The sequence below is a fragment of the Triticum aestivum genome, chromosome 1A, assembly GCF_018294505.1.
Source record: "Triticum aestivum cultivar Chinese Spring chromosome 1A, IWGSC CS RefSeq v2.1, whole genome shotgun sequence".
NCBI lineage: Eukaryota > Viridiplantae > Streptophyta > Magnoliopsida > Poales > Poaceae > Triticum > Triticum aestivum.
The window spans coordinates 103,576,269-103,590,923 of NC_057794.1; positions in this window are offsets into that span (position 1 = coordinate 103,576,269).

Genomic DNA, 14,655 nt, shown 5'->3' on the forward strand with positions numbered 1-14,655 from the left:
GACTCTAGTAAACCCTTTGGATGTTCGTCACATGGCGATGTGAACTATTAGTGTTAAATCACATGGCGATGTGAACTAGATTATTGACTCTAGTGCAAGTGGGAGATTTAAGGAAATAAGACCTAGAGGCAATAATAAAGTTATTATTTCATATTTCCTTATAACATGACACTACACAAATCAGGCACTTTGCCGTATGTCATGGCTGATGGCAAAGGCATGCTTGGCGGACGGTAAAGGCCTTTGCCGTCCGTCAGCAGACGGCAACAGGTCCGGCTGAATAGGCTACGGCGAAGGGCTCTTTGCCGTCCGCTGGCGGATGGCAAAGGTCCTAGATGGCACACGTGGTAGCGTATGGCCGTTAAGGGGTTAACGGTGTGCTTTGCCGCCAGCTGGTGGATGGCAAAGACCATTGCACCTTTGTCGTCTGCTAGCTGACGGCAAAGTAACTGTAACACCTCGGATGTAACTTTCCCAATTTGTACTCCAACTCTTGCCTTTTCCGGCGTTAAGTTAATTTATATTCTCGGGTTCGGGTCTTTGTCTCCGTGTGTTGTTGTCTTTGTCATGCATCTCATATCATGTCATCATGTGCATTGCATTTGCATACGTGTTCGTCTCATGCATTCGAGCATTTTCCCCGTTGTCCGTTTTGCATTCCGGCGCTTCGTTCTCCTCCGGTGGTCATTTCTAGCTTTCTTTCGTGTGTGGGGATTAAACATTTCCGGATTGGACCGAGACTTGCCAAGCGGCCTTGGTTTACTACCGGTAGACCGCCTGTCAAGTTTCGTATCATTTGGACTTCGTTTGCTACTCCAACGGTCAACCGAGGGACCGAAAAGGCCTCGTGTGTGTTGCAGCCCAACACCCCTCCAATTTGGCCCAAAACCCACCTAACTCTGCTCCATCATCTAAAGCGTTCGATCACGATCGCGTGGCCGAAAACCGCACCTCATTTGGACTCTCCTAGCTCCCTCTATGCCTATTTAAACACCCCCCGATTTTCGGATCTCCTCCTACCTCTGAAACCCTAAAAATCATCTTCGCGTGGCCGGACGTGACCGCCCGCCGCCGGACGAAAAATCCCGCCGCCACCGCCGCCACGTGGCAGCCTCCAATTCGCCCGCGCGCCGCGCCCACTTCCCCACGCCGCCACCCGCGTCCCCGGCCCGCGGCCGCCCGCCTCCGGCCGCATCGCCTGCGCCGCCGCCTCTCCTCCTCCGGCCGCCGCCTGCTCCGCCCCGCCGCTTCGATGCCGGCACGCCGCCGCCCCGCCATCGCCACCGCCCGGCCCGTGCTCCGCGCCTCGCCTCCACCGCCCGCCGCCCGGCGCATCCTCGGTCGCCGGCGCCCCGCGCCGTGGGAGCCTCGCCGCCGTCTTCGTCTTCCTCGCCGGAGCAACCGCCACCCTCGCCGGAGTTTCAGTTCTCGCCGGTGAACAGTGCAGATCCGACCGCGCCTCGGTTTTCGTGCAACCCTAGATCTAGAGGTTGATTTTTCCCTCTTAAGTCCCAGAAATTTCAGTCCATGTGCACATGTTCGTGGCCCCGTAACTTTGCATCCGTAGCTCCGATTCATGCATCTAGCATATCAAAATGTTCATCTCAGAGATTACATCATTTCATTACATTGCATCATTTTCATTTGAGTTCATCTTGATGCCCGAAATGCTGTTAGAAGAGGGCTACTTGAGTTAATTGTCAGATCTGCTACTCCGTTTAGCACTTTTGTCATTTTTGCCATGATTAATGTGTGCATGATATGCCTTGATGCTCTACATATGTTTTGTTAAGGGTTTTGTCATCTTTCCAGAGGCGCAACCCATGTATTTTTGTGATGTGTGTGGTGACTTGTGCAAGCTTGCAAAGTGGTGCACTTGCTAAGTCTGTTTTCAGGGACTTAGTAATTTCACTAAGTCCTTGATCTGTTTATCTCATGTTGCCATATGTTCATATTGTTTCCTAGTGATCTGTGCCTCTTTTGAGGATGATTAGTAAGGGTGTTTTGTTAATATTGTAGTGCTCTATCCATCCATGTATTTGTTTGCAATTATGGAGCACCCTAGCTTGAGTCAATCGAGCTCTACTTTTGCTACTTTGTGAATCTGGGCAGATTGTCAACTTGTTTGCAATTTTGTCGGTGATGTTGTAGTTGATCCGTGCATGCTATGCTATTGTTCTTGCCATGTCTAGCTTGAATTTTGTGCCTTATTGATGGGTGTATGCTTGTCTTGCCATGACTTGCACCGTAGTGAGTGCATCGAGCTCGTAAACATGCCTACTTGAGTTATATTTCAGCATGTGTCAGTTTTCACTAAGTCTGAATACTGATTATGTTTTTGCTATGTTCACGTGCTTGCAATTGTATTTTCTGATCCCTTTTGGCTCAAGGTCACTAAGGGACTTTTGTTAAGCTCTTTGAGTAGCTCCATGTCATGCTTTACTTTGCCATGTTCAGATCCTGTAGCATGTAATTTTGTTGCTCCGAAGAGGGCTACCTGATCTGAAATTCCAGACAAGTGTTAATTTCACTAAGTCTGAGATATGTTTGCCATATGCATTTTTGCCATGCTTGTTTGAACCTGTTAATGGATGAATTGGCCGTAGCTCAGTGCTAGACTTTTGTTAAGAATCTTGTGTGCATCCCTGTCATGTATTTTGTTGTCATGTTTGGGTGTTGTAGCATGTTCATCTCATTGCATTTAGTTGGCTACTTGCTGTAAATCGCACACCGGTGCCATTTTTGAATCGCTTGCCATTTCCAAACTGTAACTCCGATTCCGGCGTTCTTTATATCGTTTTCAAGCGATTTCATCTCATATTTCCAGTGGGACACTTGGTTTTCCAAGCTGAGGCCAGGTTCATGCATTTCCTATCATATCTTGCATTTTGCATCCCGCATAGCGTATCATCTTTGCATTGTGTTGTTTGAGTTTGCACGTGGTTGATTGTGTCCTTGTTGCTTGTTTGTCTTGTTTGGGTAGAGCCAGGAGACGAGTTCACTAACGAGGAGCCCGTTGAGTTTGCTTTTGAGGATCCAGTCAATTCTGACAACTGTGCAGGCAAGATGATCATACACTCGAAATCACAACTATCTTTGCTATGCTAGTTTGCTCGCTCTTTTGCTATGCCATTGCTACGATGCCTACCACTTGCTTTCAAGCCTCCCAAATTGCCATGTCAAACCTCTAACCCACCATTGTCCTAGCAAAGCGTTGATTGGCTATGTTACCGCTTTGCTCAGCCCCTCTTATAGTGTTGCTAGTTGTAGGTGAAGATTGGAGGCCGTTCCTTGTTAGAACATCATTTATTTACTTGTTGGGATATCATTATATTATCTTGCTATCTTAATGCATCTATATACTTGGTAAAGGGTGGAAGGCTCGGCCTCTCGCCTAGTGTTTTGTTCCACTCTTGCCGCCCTAGTTTCCGTCATATCGGTGTTATGTTCCCGGATTTTGGTTCCTTACGCGGTTGGGTTATAATGGGAACCCCTTGATAGTTCGCCTTGATTAAAGCTTTTCCAGCAATGCCCAACCTTGGTTTTACCATTCGCCACCTAGCCTTTTTCCCTTGGGTTACCGGAGCCCAAGGGTCATCTTATTTTAAACCCCCCGGGCCAGTGCTCCCTCTGAGTGTTGGTCCGAACCGGGCAGCCTGCGGGGCCACCTCGGGGAAACTTGAGGGTTGGTTTTACTCGTAGCTTGACCTATCTGAGTGTGCCCTGAGAACGAGATATGTGCAGCTCCTATCAGGATTTATCGGCACATTCGGGCGGTGTTGCTGGTCTTGTTTTAACCTGTCGAGGTGTCTTGAATTACCGAGATACCGAGTCTGATCGGAACGTCTTGGGAGGAGGTCTATTCCTTCATTGACCGTAAGAGCTTGTCATGGGCTAAGTTGGGACTCCCCTGCAGGGATTGAACTTTCGAAAGTCGTGCCTGCGGTTATGGGCAGATGGGAATTTGTTAATGTCCGGTTGTAGATAACTTGAACCTTAACTTAATTAAAATGATTCAACTAAGTGTGTTACCGTGATGGCCTCTTCTCAGCGGAGTCCGGGAAGCGGACACGGTGTTGGAGTAATGTTTGCGCAGGTTGCTCTCTAGTTTCTCGCTCGCGCTTTGCCTCCTCTTCTCGCTCTCTTTTGCGAATAAGTTAGCCACCATACTTGCTAGTCGCTTGCTGCAGCTCCACATATATTTACCTTGCCTTACCTATAAGCTTAAATAGTCTTGATCGCGAGGGTGCGAGATTGCTGAGTCCCTATGGCTCACAGATTACTATTACACCAGATGCAGGGCCTGATCATTCCGCTCCAGGAGACGCGTATGAGCTCAAGTGGGAGTTCGACGAAGACTCTCAACGTTACTATGTTTCCTTTCCCGATGATCAGTAGTGGTGCCCAGTTGGGGGTGAACGGGACCGTGTCGCATGTTGGGTTCTCTTTTATTTTGGCGCCGTAGTCGGGCCATGAGTGTTTGGATGATGTAATGTTATTTATGTACTTGATTGACGTGGCGAGTGTAAGCCAACTATGTTATCTCCCCTTTATTATTATTTATATTACATGGGATGTTGTGAAGATTGCCTAACTTGCGACATGTGCCTTCAATGTGATTATGCCTCTAAGTCGTGCCTCGACACGTGGGAGCTATAGTCGCATCGAGGGTGTTACAGTAACCAAATAGGCCAGCCCCCAGGTTGTATAGGTAGCTGCCATGTGGCAGCTTTGTCGTCTACTAGTTGATGGCAAAGCTCTTTGTCGTCTGCCAGCGGACGGCAAAGAGCCTGTATAGCCCCTGTTTTTTCTTAAATTCATTCAATTTCAACAACAAGTTTCAACACACAAATTTCACAGCAGACATATCCAACACACAAGTTTCATCATATATACATACATAACCAACACATAGTTCCATCCATACATATTACAATAGTTTCACATTGTTCATCCAACACCTATCCATCCATCCATATAACAAGTTCCATCCATGCAAGTTCATCGATACAAAATAAAAGCAGAAAGGGAAAAGAAGCACTCCATCCATGCAAGCTTCCGTGAAGTAAATGAAATCTGCAAAATGGGAAACAAGAAAGTTAGAAGAAGAAGACTAGAAGAAGAAGAAAATGAAGAAGAAGAAGAAGAAGAAGAAGACTAGAAGAAGAAGTAAGCATACTTAGGTAAAATGGAGCTAACCTAGCTAATTATGCCATTTTTATATAAAGCAACTAAGTATAGGTCTTTATTGAGCTAACCTAGGTAACTAAGCATATTAGAGCTAACTTATGTCATTTTGGAGAAGAAGAAGTAGAAGAAGAAGAAGAAGAAGAAGAAGAAGACTACAAGAAGAAGAAGAAGGTTTTTACCCTTTTCCTTCTCATTCTTCTTCTTTTATTCTTTCTTTTTCTTCTCTTTCTTCTTATATTCTTTCTTTTTCTCCTCTTCCTTGTTTTCGTCTTCTTATTCCTTATTTGTGTCATTTTAGAGCTTACATAGGTAATTATGCCATTGTTTAGCTAACTAAGATTATTATGTCAATTTGGAGGAAAATAAGTTAAGTATAGGTCATTTTTGTGATAACATAAGTAATTATGCCATTTTTGAGCTAACGTAGGTAAAATGGATCATTTTGGAGCTAACCTAGCTAAAATGGATCATATTGGAGCTAACCTAGGTAAACTTGGTCATTTTGGAGCTAACCTAGCTAAAATGGATCATATTGGAGCTAACCTAGGTTAAATGGGTCATTTTGGAGCTAACTTAACTAATTATGCCATTTTTGAGTTAACTAAGCATAATTATGCCATTTTTGGAGATCTGACATACCTGACATAGTTCACTCCTCCTTCTCCTCCTTCATCATCCTGATGCGCTTAGAGCGGCGAGGCAGTGGGATGTAGTCTTCTACCACAATTGGCATGGTCATGTTGCCAGGCTGTGGGATCGTCAGCGCCACCACCATCGCGAGGTCATTGTCAGGCACCACCACCATCGCGAGGCCATCTTCAGGCAGCACCATCGCTAGGTCATCCTCAGCCACCACCATCTCTTGCCCATCGTCAGCCACCACCATCGTGAGGTCATCGTCAGACAGAATAGGCTGCACCTCCTCATCCCCACTCTACTCCTCTTCTTCCCCACTCCATTCTAGATCATCCTCGCCGCTGCTTTCACTGTAGCCAGAGTCGCTAATGCTTTTGCTATAGCCAAACTCGCTGCCATTGCTCCGATTGCCTGACCAAATGCAACAAAGTTTTTTTAACAATCAGTGTGAGACAAAGACAAATGGAGAGGAAGAAGAGGCAGAGCGTATTGGCATCGTCATCGACGAGGTAGCGCATGCGGCACATAGTCGTGTTGAACACCTTCACGGTGAGCATGGCGTCGCTGTTGTACTTGAAGACAAGGAAATACATGTGCCTCAGTTCGTAGGCACAGACGAACTGCTCCCAGCCATGACACAGGTACATGTGGTCCTTCCTGATCACCATCTCCACATCCCAATGCCTGCAAAGCCCGCTGCCGGCCTGTCGAAGTGTCACATTCTTTGGCCGATGGCCGTCCAGCATCTCCATAAAAGTGTCAGGCAGCCTCTGCAATGCAGGTCAAGGAGTTATGTAGCAAACAACAGAGTTATGATAAAGAGATGGGTGAAGGGGAGATCTCTCCTTTTATATACTTGCCTCTTGGAGGAATTCTCGAGTATGATCATGAAGAACTTGAAACCTTCCAACTCGTACTCCACTGTGGCAGAGCATAGCCTGTGGTGGCGGCCTCCCCCGTCTCTGATAAGCAGCAGAACAGACCGCTTAGTATCTAGAAGCATATCTATAAACACAACTATCTAGAACCATATCTATGAATTGTATCATATTAATTTGATAAATGGACATAGTTGGAATAGAGCCAAGTTTTTAGACATGAAAGAAAACTGAGAAAAAAGTACCACATCAAGAAAACAAACATATAGGTGGCTCTAGGTGGCACACACCAAGCAAACAAACATATACCTCAAATCAGAAACTAAGGGCAGTGTCCTAAAATCAATTTACTTTTTATGCAAATCAGAACAAATACCACATCACATTACCATAGGATCCTATTACAGAAAAGGTATGGAAATGCAAGCTGGGGTAAGACATTATAACCATACTGCAATCTTATAATTGCTCAACTATGATCATAGGAGATGCAGCTAACATAGGAGTTTGAGGCACACACACCTTAGCCGTTGTTGAAGTAGGAGATCAGAACAACCAGATCCTGAGAAAAAAACAACAACATCGACATCATGAGCATCAGCTAAACAAACCTAAAGAAATAAGCATCTGCCATCAAGGAGAGGGGCACCGGAGCGGCCGCGGTGGTGGAGGAGAGGGGCACCAGGGCGGCCGGGTGGAGGAGGAGGTGCCGGAGCGGCAGGGCGGCCATGGTGGTGTAGGAGAGGGGCGTCGGGGCCATCGGGGTGGAGGAGGGGCGCCGCGATGATGGGGGTGGCGGTGGCTCGGGCACGGGGGCGGGCCGGGGCAATGCGGCACGGCGACGAGGATGGCGTGGGGCGGGGGAGGGGGTCGCCGGGGCTGCGGGGCAGTGCAGCGATGGGGGTGGCGCGGGGCAGTGGCGGCTCGGGTGCGGGTGGAGAGAGAGGGGGAGAGAGAGAGATGGGGCGCGGGCGAGCATCGTTGGATTTTACTTAGGGCACGGTTCTTTGTCGTAACGTTAGTTTGGCCACTATCTTTGTCGTCTGCTAGCGGACGGCAAAGAAAGTGTCCGTTAGGTGGTTCTTGGTAGTGGGCCACCCTTACTCTTTGTCGTCTGCTAGCGGATGGCAAAGAGCTGGCTGACGACAAACGTGGTCTTTGCCATCAGCTCTTTCTTTGTCGTCAGCTTCTTTTAAGCTGAGGGCAAAGACCTTCTTTGTCGTCCGCTAGCGGACGGCAAAGATCTGGCTGACGGCAAATCTTCTGATTCCAGTAGTGTGATAAATGTTTATTATTCATGCTAGAATTTTATTAACCGGAAACTTGATACATGTGTGGATACATAGACAAAACACTGTGTCCCTAGTAAGCCTCTATTAGACTAGCTCGTTAATCAAAGATGGTTAAGTTTTTGAACCATAGACATGTGTTGTCATTTGATAAACAGGATCACATCATTAGGAGAATGATATGATGGACAAGACCCATCCATTAGCTTAGCATATTGATCATTTAGTTTTATTGCTATTGCTTTCTTCATGTCAAATACATATTCCTTCGACTATGAGATTATACAACTCCCGGATACCGGAGGAATACCTTATGTGCTATCAAACGTCACAACATAATTGTGTGATTATAAAGTTGCTCTACAGGTATGTCCGAAGGTGTTTGTTGGGTTGGCATAGATCGAGATTAGGATTTGTCACTCCGAGTATCGGAGAGGTATCTCTGGGCCCTCTCGGTAATGCACATCATAATAAGCCTTGCAAGCAATGTGACTAATGAGTTATTTATGGGATGATGTATTACATAACGAGTAAAGAGACTTGCCGGTAACGAGATTGAACTAGGTATGAAGACACCGACGATCGAATCTCGGGCAAGTAACATACCGGTGACAAAGGGAATAACATATGTTGTCATTGCGGTTCGACCAATAAAAAATCTTCGTAGAATATGTAGGAACCAATATGAGCATCCAGGTTCCGCTATTGGTTATTTATCGGAGAGGTGTCTCGGTCATGTCTACATAGTTCTCAAACCTGTAGGGTCCGCACACTTAACATTCGATGACGATTTTGTAGTATATGAGTTATGTGATTTGGTGACCGAATGTTGTTTGGAGTCCCGGATGAGATCACGGACATGACAAGGAGTCTATAAATGGTCAAGAGTTAAAGATTGATATATAGGACGATAGTATTCGGACAACGGAAGTGCTTTGGAGGGTACCTGGTACATATCGAGTCACTGGAAGGGGTTTCGGGCACCCTCGGCATATGTATGGGCTTAATGGGCCAAGGAGGGGGCAGACCAACCCACAAGGGGCTGGTGCTCCCCTGCCATGGCCGGCCAGCCCAAGGAGAAGGAAAGGGGAAGGGGAAACCCCTCCTGCCTTTCCCTCCTCAAGGGAGAAAGGAAAGGGGGCGCCTTCCTCCCCTGCCTTTCTCCCGCACACACATATGGCAAGGGGGACGCGGGTTTGGGAGGGTGCCCAAGTAGGATTCCTCCTACTTGGGGCGCCCCCTTGGCTGCTCCCTCTCCTTCCCAACTATATATATGACAGGGGAGGTGCCTAGAACACACAACAACATTTGTTAGCCGTGTGCGGCGCCCCCCTCCACAGTTTATGCCTCCGGTCATATCTTCATAGTGCTTAGGTGAAGCCCTACGTGGATCACTTCACCATCACCACGCCGTCGTGTTGATGGAACTCATCTACTTTCTCGACACTTTGCTGGATCAAGAGATTGAGGGACATCATCGAGCTGAACATGTGCAGAACTCGGAGGTGTCGCACGTTCGGTACTTGATCGGTCGGAATGAGAATAAGTTCGACTACATCAACCGCGTTGTCAAACGCTTCTGCTTTCGGTCTACGAGGGTACATGGACACACTCTCCCCCTCTCATTGCTATGCATCTCCTAGATAGATCTTGCGTGAGCATAGGAATTTTTTAAAATTGCATGCTATGTTTCCCAACAGGAATGACTTCCATTTTCTCTCTATCTTCTACAGTGGTCGGGCTTTGAGTCTGACTCAACTTCACACCTTGTAACACAGGCAAGAACCCTTTCTTTGACTGATCCATTTTGAACTTCTTCAAAACTTTGTCAAGGTATGTGCTTTGTGAAAGTCCTATCAAGCGTCTTGATCTATCTCTATAGATCTTGATGCCCAATATATAAGCAGCTTCACCGAGGTCTTTCACTGAAAAACTCTTATTCAAATATCCTTTTATGCTATCCAGAAATTCTATATCATTTCCAATCAACAATATGTCATCTACATATAATATCAGAAATGCTACAAAGCTCCCACTCACTTTCTCCTAAATACAGGCTTCACCAAAAGTCTGTATAAAACCATATGCTTTGATCACCTCATCAAAACATATATTCCAACTCCAAGATGCTTGCACTGGTCCATAGATGGATTGTTGGAGCTTGCACACTTTGTTAGCACCTTTAGGATCAACAAAACCTTCTGGTTGCATCATATGCAACTCTTCTTTAAGAAATCCATTAAGGAATGCAGTTTTGACATCCATTTGCCAAATTTCATAATCATAAAATGCGGCAATTGCTAACATGATTAGGACCAACTTAAGCATCGCTACGCGTGCGAAGGTGTCATCGTAGTCAACCCCTTGAACTTGTCAAAAACCTTTCGTGACAAGTCGAGCTTTGTATATGGTGACATTGCCATCAGCGCCTATCTTCTTCTTGAAGATCCATTCATTCTCAATGGCTTGCCGATCATCAGGCAAGTCCAGCAAAGTCCACACTTTGTTCCCATACATGGATCCTATCTCAGATTTCATGGCCTCGAGCCATTTATTGGAATCTAGGCTCATCATAGCTTCTTCATAGTTCGTGGGTTCGCCATCGCACCACTCTGGTGCGGAACATTCTCTGTTTGACCTACGAGGTCCAGTAGTAACTTGATCTGAAGATTCATGATCATCATCATTAGCTTCCTCCCTAGTTGGTGTAGACATCACAGGAACGGATTTCTCTGATGTGCTACTTTCCAAATTGAGAGAAGGTACGATTACCTCATCAAGTTCTACTTTCCTCCCACTCACTTCTTTCGAGAGAAACTCCTTCTCTAGAAATGTTCCATTCTTGGCAACAAAGATCTTGCCTTCGGATCTGTGGTAGAAGGTGTACCCAATTGTTTCCTTAGGGTATCCTATGAAGATGCACTTCTTTGATTTGAGTACAACCTTATCAGGCTGAAGCCTTTGACATAAGTGCAACCCCAAACTTTCAAAAATGACAGCTTAGATTTCTTGCCAAACCTCGGTTCATACGGTGTCATCTCAATGGATTTAGACGGTGCCCTATTCAATGTGAATGCAGCTGTCTCTAATGCATAACCCAAAAATGATAGTGGTAAATCACTAAGAGACATCCTAGATCGCACCATATCTAATAAAGTACGGTTACGACATTTGGGCACACCATTACACTTTGGTGTTCCAGGTGGCGTGAGTTGTGAAACTATTCCACAATGTTTTAAATGAAGGCCGAACTCATAACTCAAATATTCGCCTCCGCGATCAGATCGTAGAAACTTTATTTTCTTGTTACAATGGTTCTCCACTTCACTCTGAAATTCTTTGAACTTTTCAAATGTTTCAGACTTGTGTTTCATTAAGTAGATATACCCATATCTGCTCAAATCATCTGTGACGGTCAGAACAATAACGATACCCGCCGCGTGCCTCAACACTCATTGGACTGCATACATCGGTATATACTATTTCCAATAAGTCATTGACTCGCTCCATTGTTCCGGAGAACGGAGTTTTAGTCATCTTGCCCATGAGGAATGGTTTTGCAAGTATCAAATGATTCATAATCAAGTGATTCCAAAAGTCCATCTGTATGGAGTTTCGTCATGCGCTTTGCACCAATATGACCTAAACGGCAGTGCCACAAACATGTTGTACTAACATTATCAACTTTGCATGATTTGGCATCAATATTATGAATATGTGTATCACCACAATCGAGATTCAACAGAAATAGACCACTCTTCAAGGGTGCATGACCATAAAAGATATTACTCATATAAATAGAACAACCATTATTCTTTGATTTAAATGAATAACCGTCTCGCACTAATCAAGATCCAGATATAATGTTCATGCTCAATGCTGGCACCAAATAACAATTATTCAGGTCTAAAACTAATCCCGAAGGTAGATGTAGAGGTAGCGTGCCGACGGTGATCACATTGACCTTGGAACCATTCCCGACGCGTATTGTCACCTCGTCCTTAGATAATCTTTGTTTAATCCGTAGCTCCTATTTCGAGTTACAAATATGAGCAATTGAACCAGTGTCAAATACCCAGGCGCTACTACGAGCATTAGTAAGGTACACATCAATAACATGTATATCAAATATACCTTTGTTCAATTTGCCATCCTTCTTATCCGCCAAATACTTGGGGCAGTTCTGCTTCCAGTGACCAGTCCCTTTGCAGTAGAAGCACTCAGTTTCAGGCTTGGGTTCGGCTTTGGGCTTTTTCCCGGGAGTGGCAACTTGCTTGCCATTCTTCTTGAAGTCCCTTTCTATCCCTTGCCCTTTTTCTTGAAACTAGTGGTCTTGTTAACCATCAACACTTGATGCTCCTTCTTGATTTCTACATCTGCGGCCTTAAGCATTGCGAAGAGCTCGGGAATTGTCTTATTCATCCATTGCAAATTATAGTTCATGATGAAGCCTTTGTAGCTTGGTGGTAGTGATTGAAGAAGTCTGTCAATGACACAATCAACTGGAAGATCAACTCCCGGCTGAGTCAAGTGATTATAATACCTAGACATTTTGGTGTTCACTGACAGAACTGTTCCCCTCCATCTTGCAGCTATAGAACTTATTGGAGACTTCATATCTCTCAATCCAGGCATTTGCTTGAAATATTAACTTCAACTCTTGGAACATCCCATATGCTTCATGACGTTTAAAACGTCTTTGAAGTCCCGGTTCTAAGTCGTAAAGCATGCCACACTGAACTATCGAGTAGTCATCAGATCGAACTTGCCAGACGTTGAAAACATCAGCATCTGCTCCTGCAGCAGGCCTTTCACCTAGCAGTGCATCAAGGACTTAATTCTTTTGTCCAGCAATGAGGATAATCCTCAAGTTACGGACCCAATCTGTGTAGTTGTTATCATCATCTTTCAACTTAGCTTTCTCTAGGAACGCATTAAAATTCAGGGGAATGATAGCACGGGCCATTGATCTACAACATAGATATGCAAATACTATCAGGACTAAGTTCATGATAAATTAAATTCAATTAATCAAATTATCTAAGAACTCCCACTGAAATAGACATCCGTCAAGTCATATAAGTGATACGTGATCCAAATCAACTAACCCATGCCCGATCATCACGTGAGATGGGGTAGTCATCAATGGTGAACATCTCTATGTTGATCATATCTACTATATGATTCACGTTCGACCTTTCAGTCTCCAGTGTTCTGAGGCCATGTCTTTACATGCTAGGCTTGTCAAGTGTAACCCCAAGTATTCCACATGTGCAAAACTGTCTTGCACCCGTTGTATGTGAACGTAGAGTCTACCACACCCGATTATCACGTGTTGTCTCAACACGACGAACTGTAGCAATGGTGCATGCTCAAGGAGAACACTTTTACCTTGAAATATAGTGAAGGGATCATCTTATATTGCTACCGCCGTTCTAAGAAAAATAAGATGCATAAAAGATAAACATCACATGCAACCAAAATATGTGACATGATATGGCCATCAACATCGCGTGCTTTTGATCCCCATCTCCAAAGCATCGTCAGCATCTCCATCGTCACCGGCTCGACACCTTGATATTCATCGTTGCGTCGTGGTCGTCTCGCCAACTATTGCTTCTACAACTATCGCTAACGCATAGTGATAAAGTAAATAAATTACATGGTGTTTGCACTTCATACAATAAAGAGACAACCATAAGGCTCCCGCCGGTTGCCGATAACTTACAAAACATGATCATCTCATACAATAACGTTTATCACGTCATGTCTTGACCATATCACATCACAAAATGCCCTACCAAAGCAAGTTCGATGTCCTCTACTTTGTTGTTGCAAGTCTTTCGTGGCTGCTACGGGCTTCTAGCAAGAACCGTTCTTACCTGCGGCAAAAACCACAATGGTGATTCATCAAGTTTGCTGTTTTAACCTTCTTTAAGGACCGGCCGTAGTCAAATTCGATTCAACTCAAGTAGGAGGAACAGACACCCTTCAGCCACCTTTATGCAAAACTAGTTGCATGTCTGTCGGTCGAACCGGTCTCATGTGCGTGGACATATAAGGTTGGTTCGGGCCGCTTCATCCCACAATACCGCTGAATCAAAATAATACGTTGGTGGTCAGCAGTATGACTATCACCGCCCACAACTCTTTGTGTTCTACTCGTGCATATCATCTACGCATAGACCTGGCTCTGATACCACTGTTGGGAATCGTTGCATGGAAAACAAAAAATTTCTACGCACACGCAATGATCTATCCATGGAGATGCATAGCAACGAGGGGGAGAGTATGTCTATGTACCCTTGTAGACTGTAAGTGGAAGCGTTTCACAATGCAGTTGATGTAGTTGAACTTCTTCGTGCTTCAACTGATCAAGTACCGAATGCATGACACCTCCGTGTTCAGCACACGTTCAGCTTGGTGACGTCCTCGCCTTCTTGATCCAGCAAGAGAGGCGAAGTAGTAGATGAGTTCCGGCATCACGACAGCGTGCTGACAGTGTTGGTGAAGAACAATCTCCGCGGGGCTTCCCCAAGCACAACGGAAACTATGAAGGATGAAACATAGATGGACGGGGTTGTTGGTACATGGCTTGGTGTATCTTAATGTGTTCGAGGTGCTAGCCATGCCCCTCTATTTATATGTTGAGCCCTGGTGTC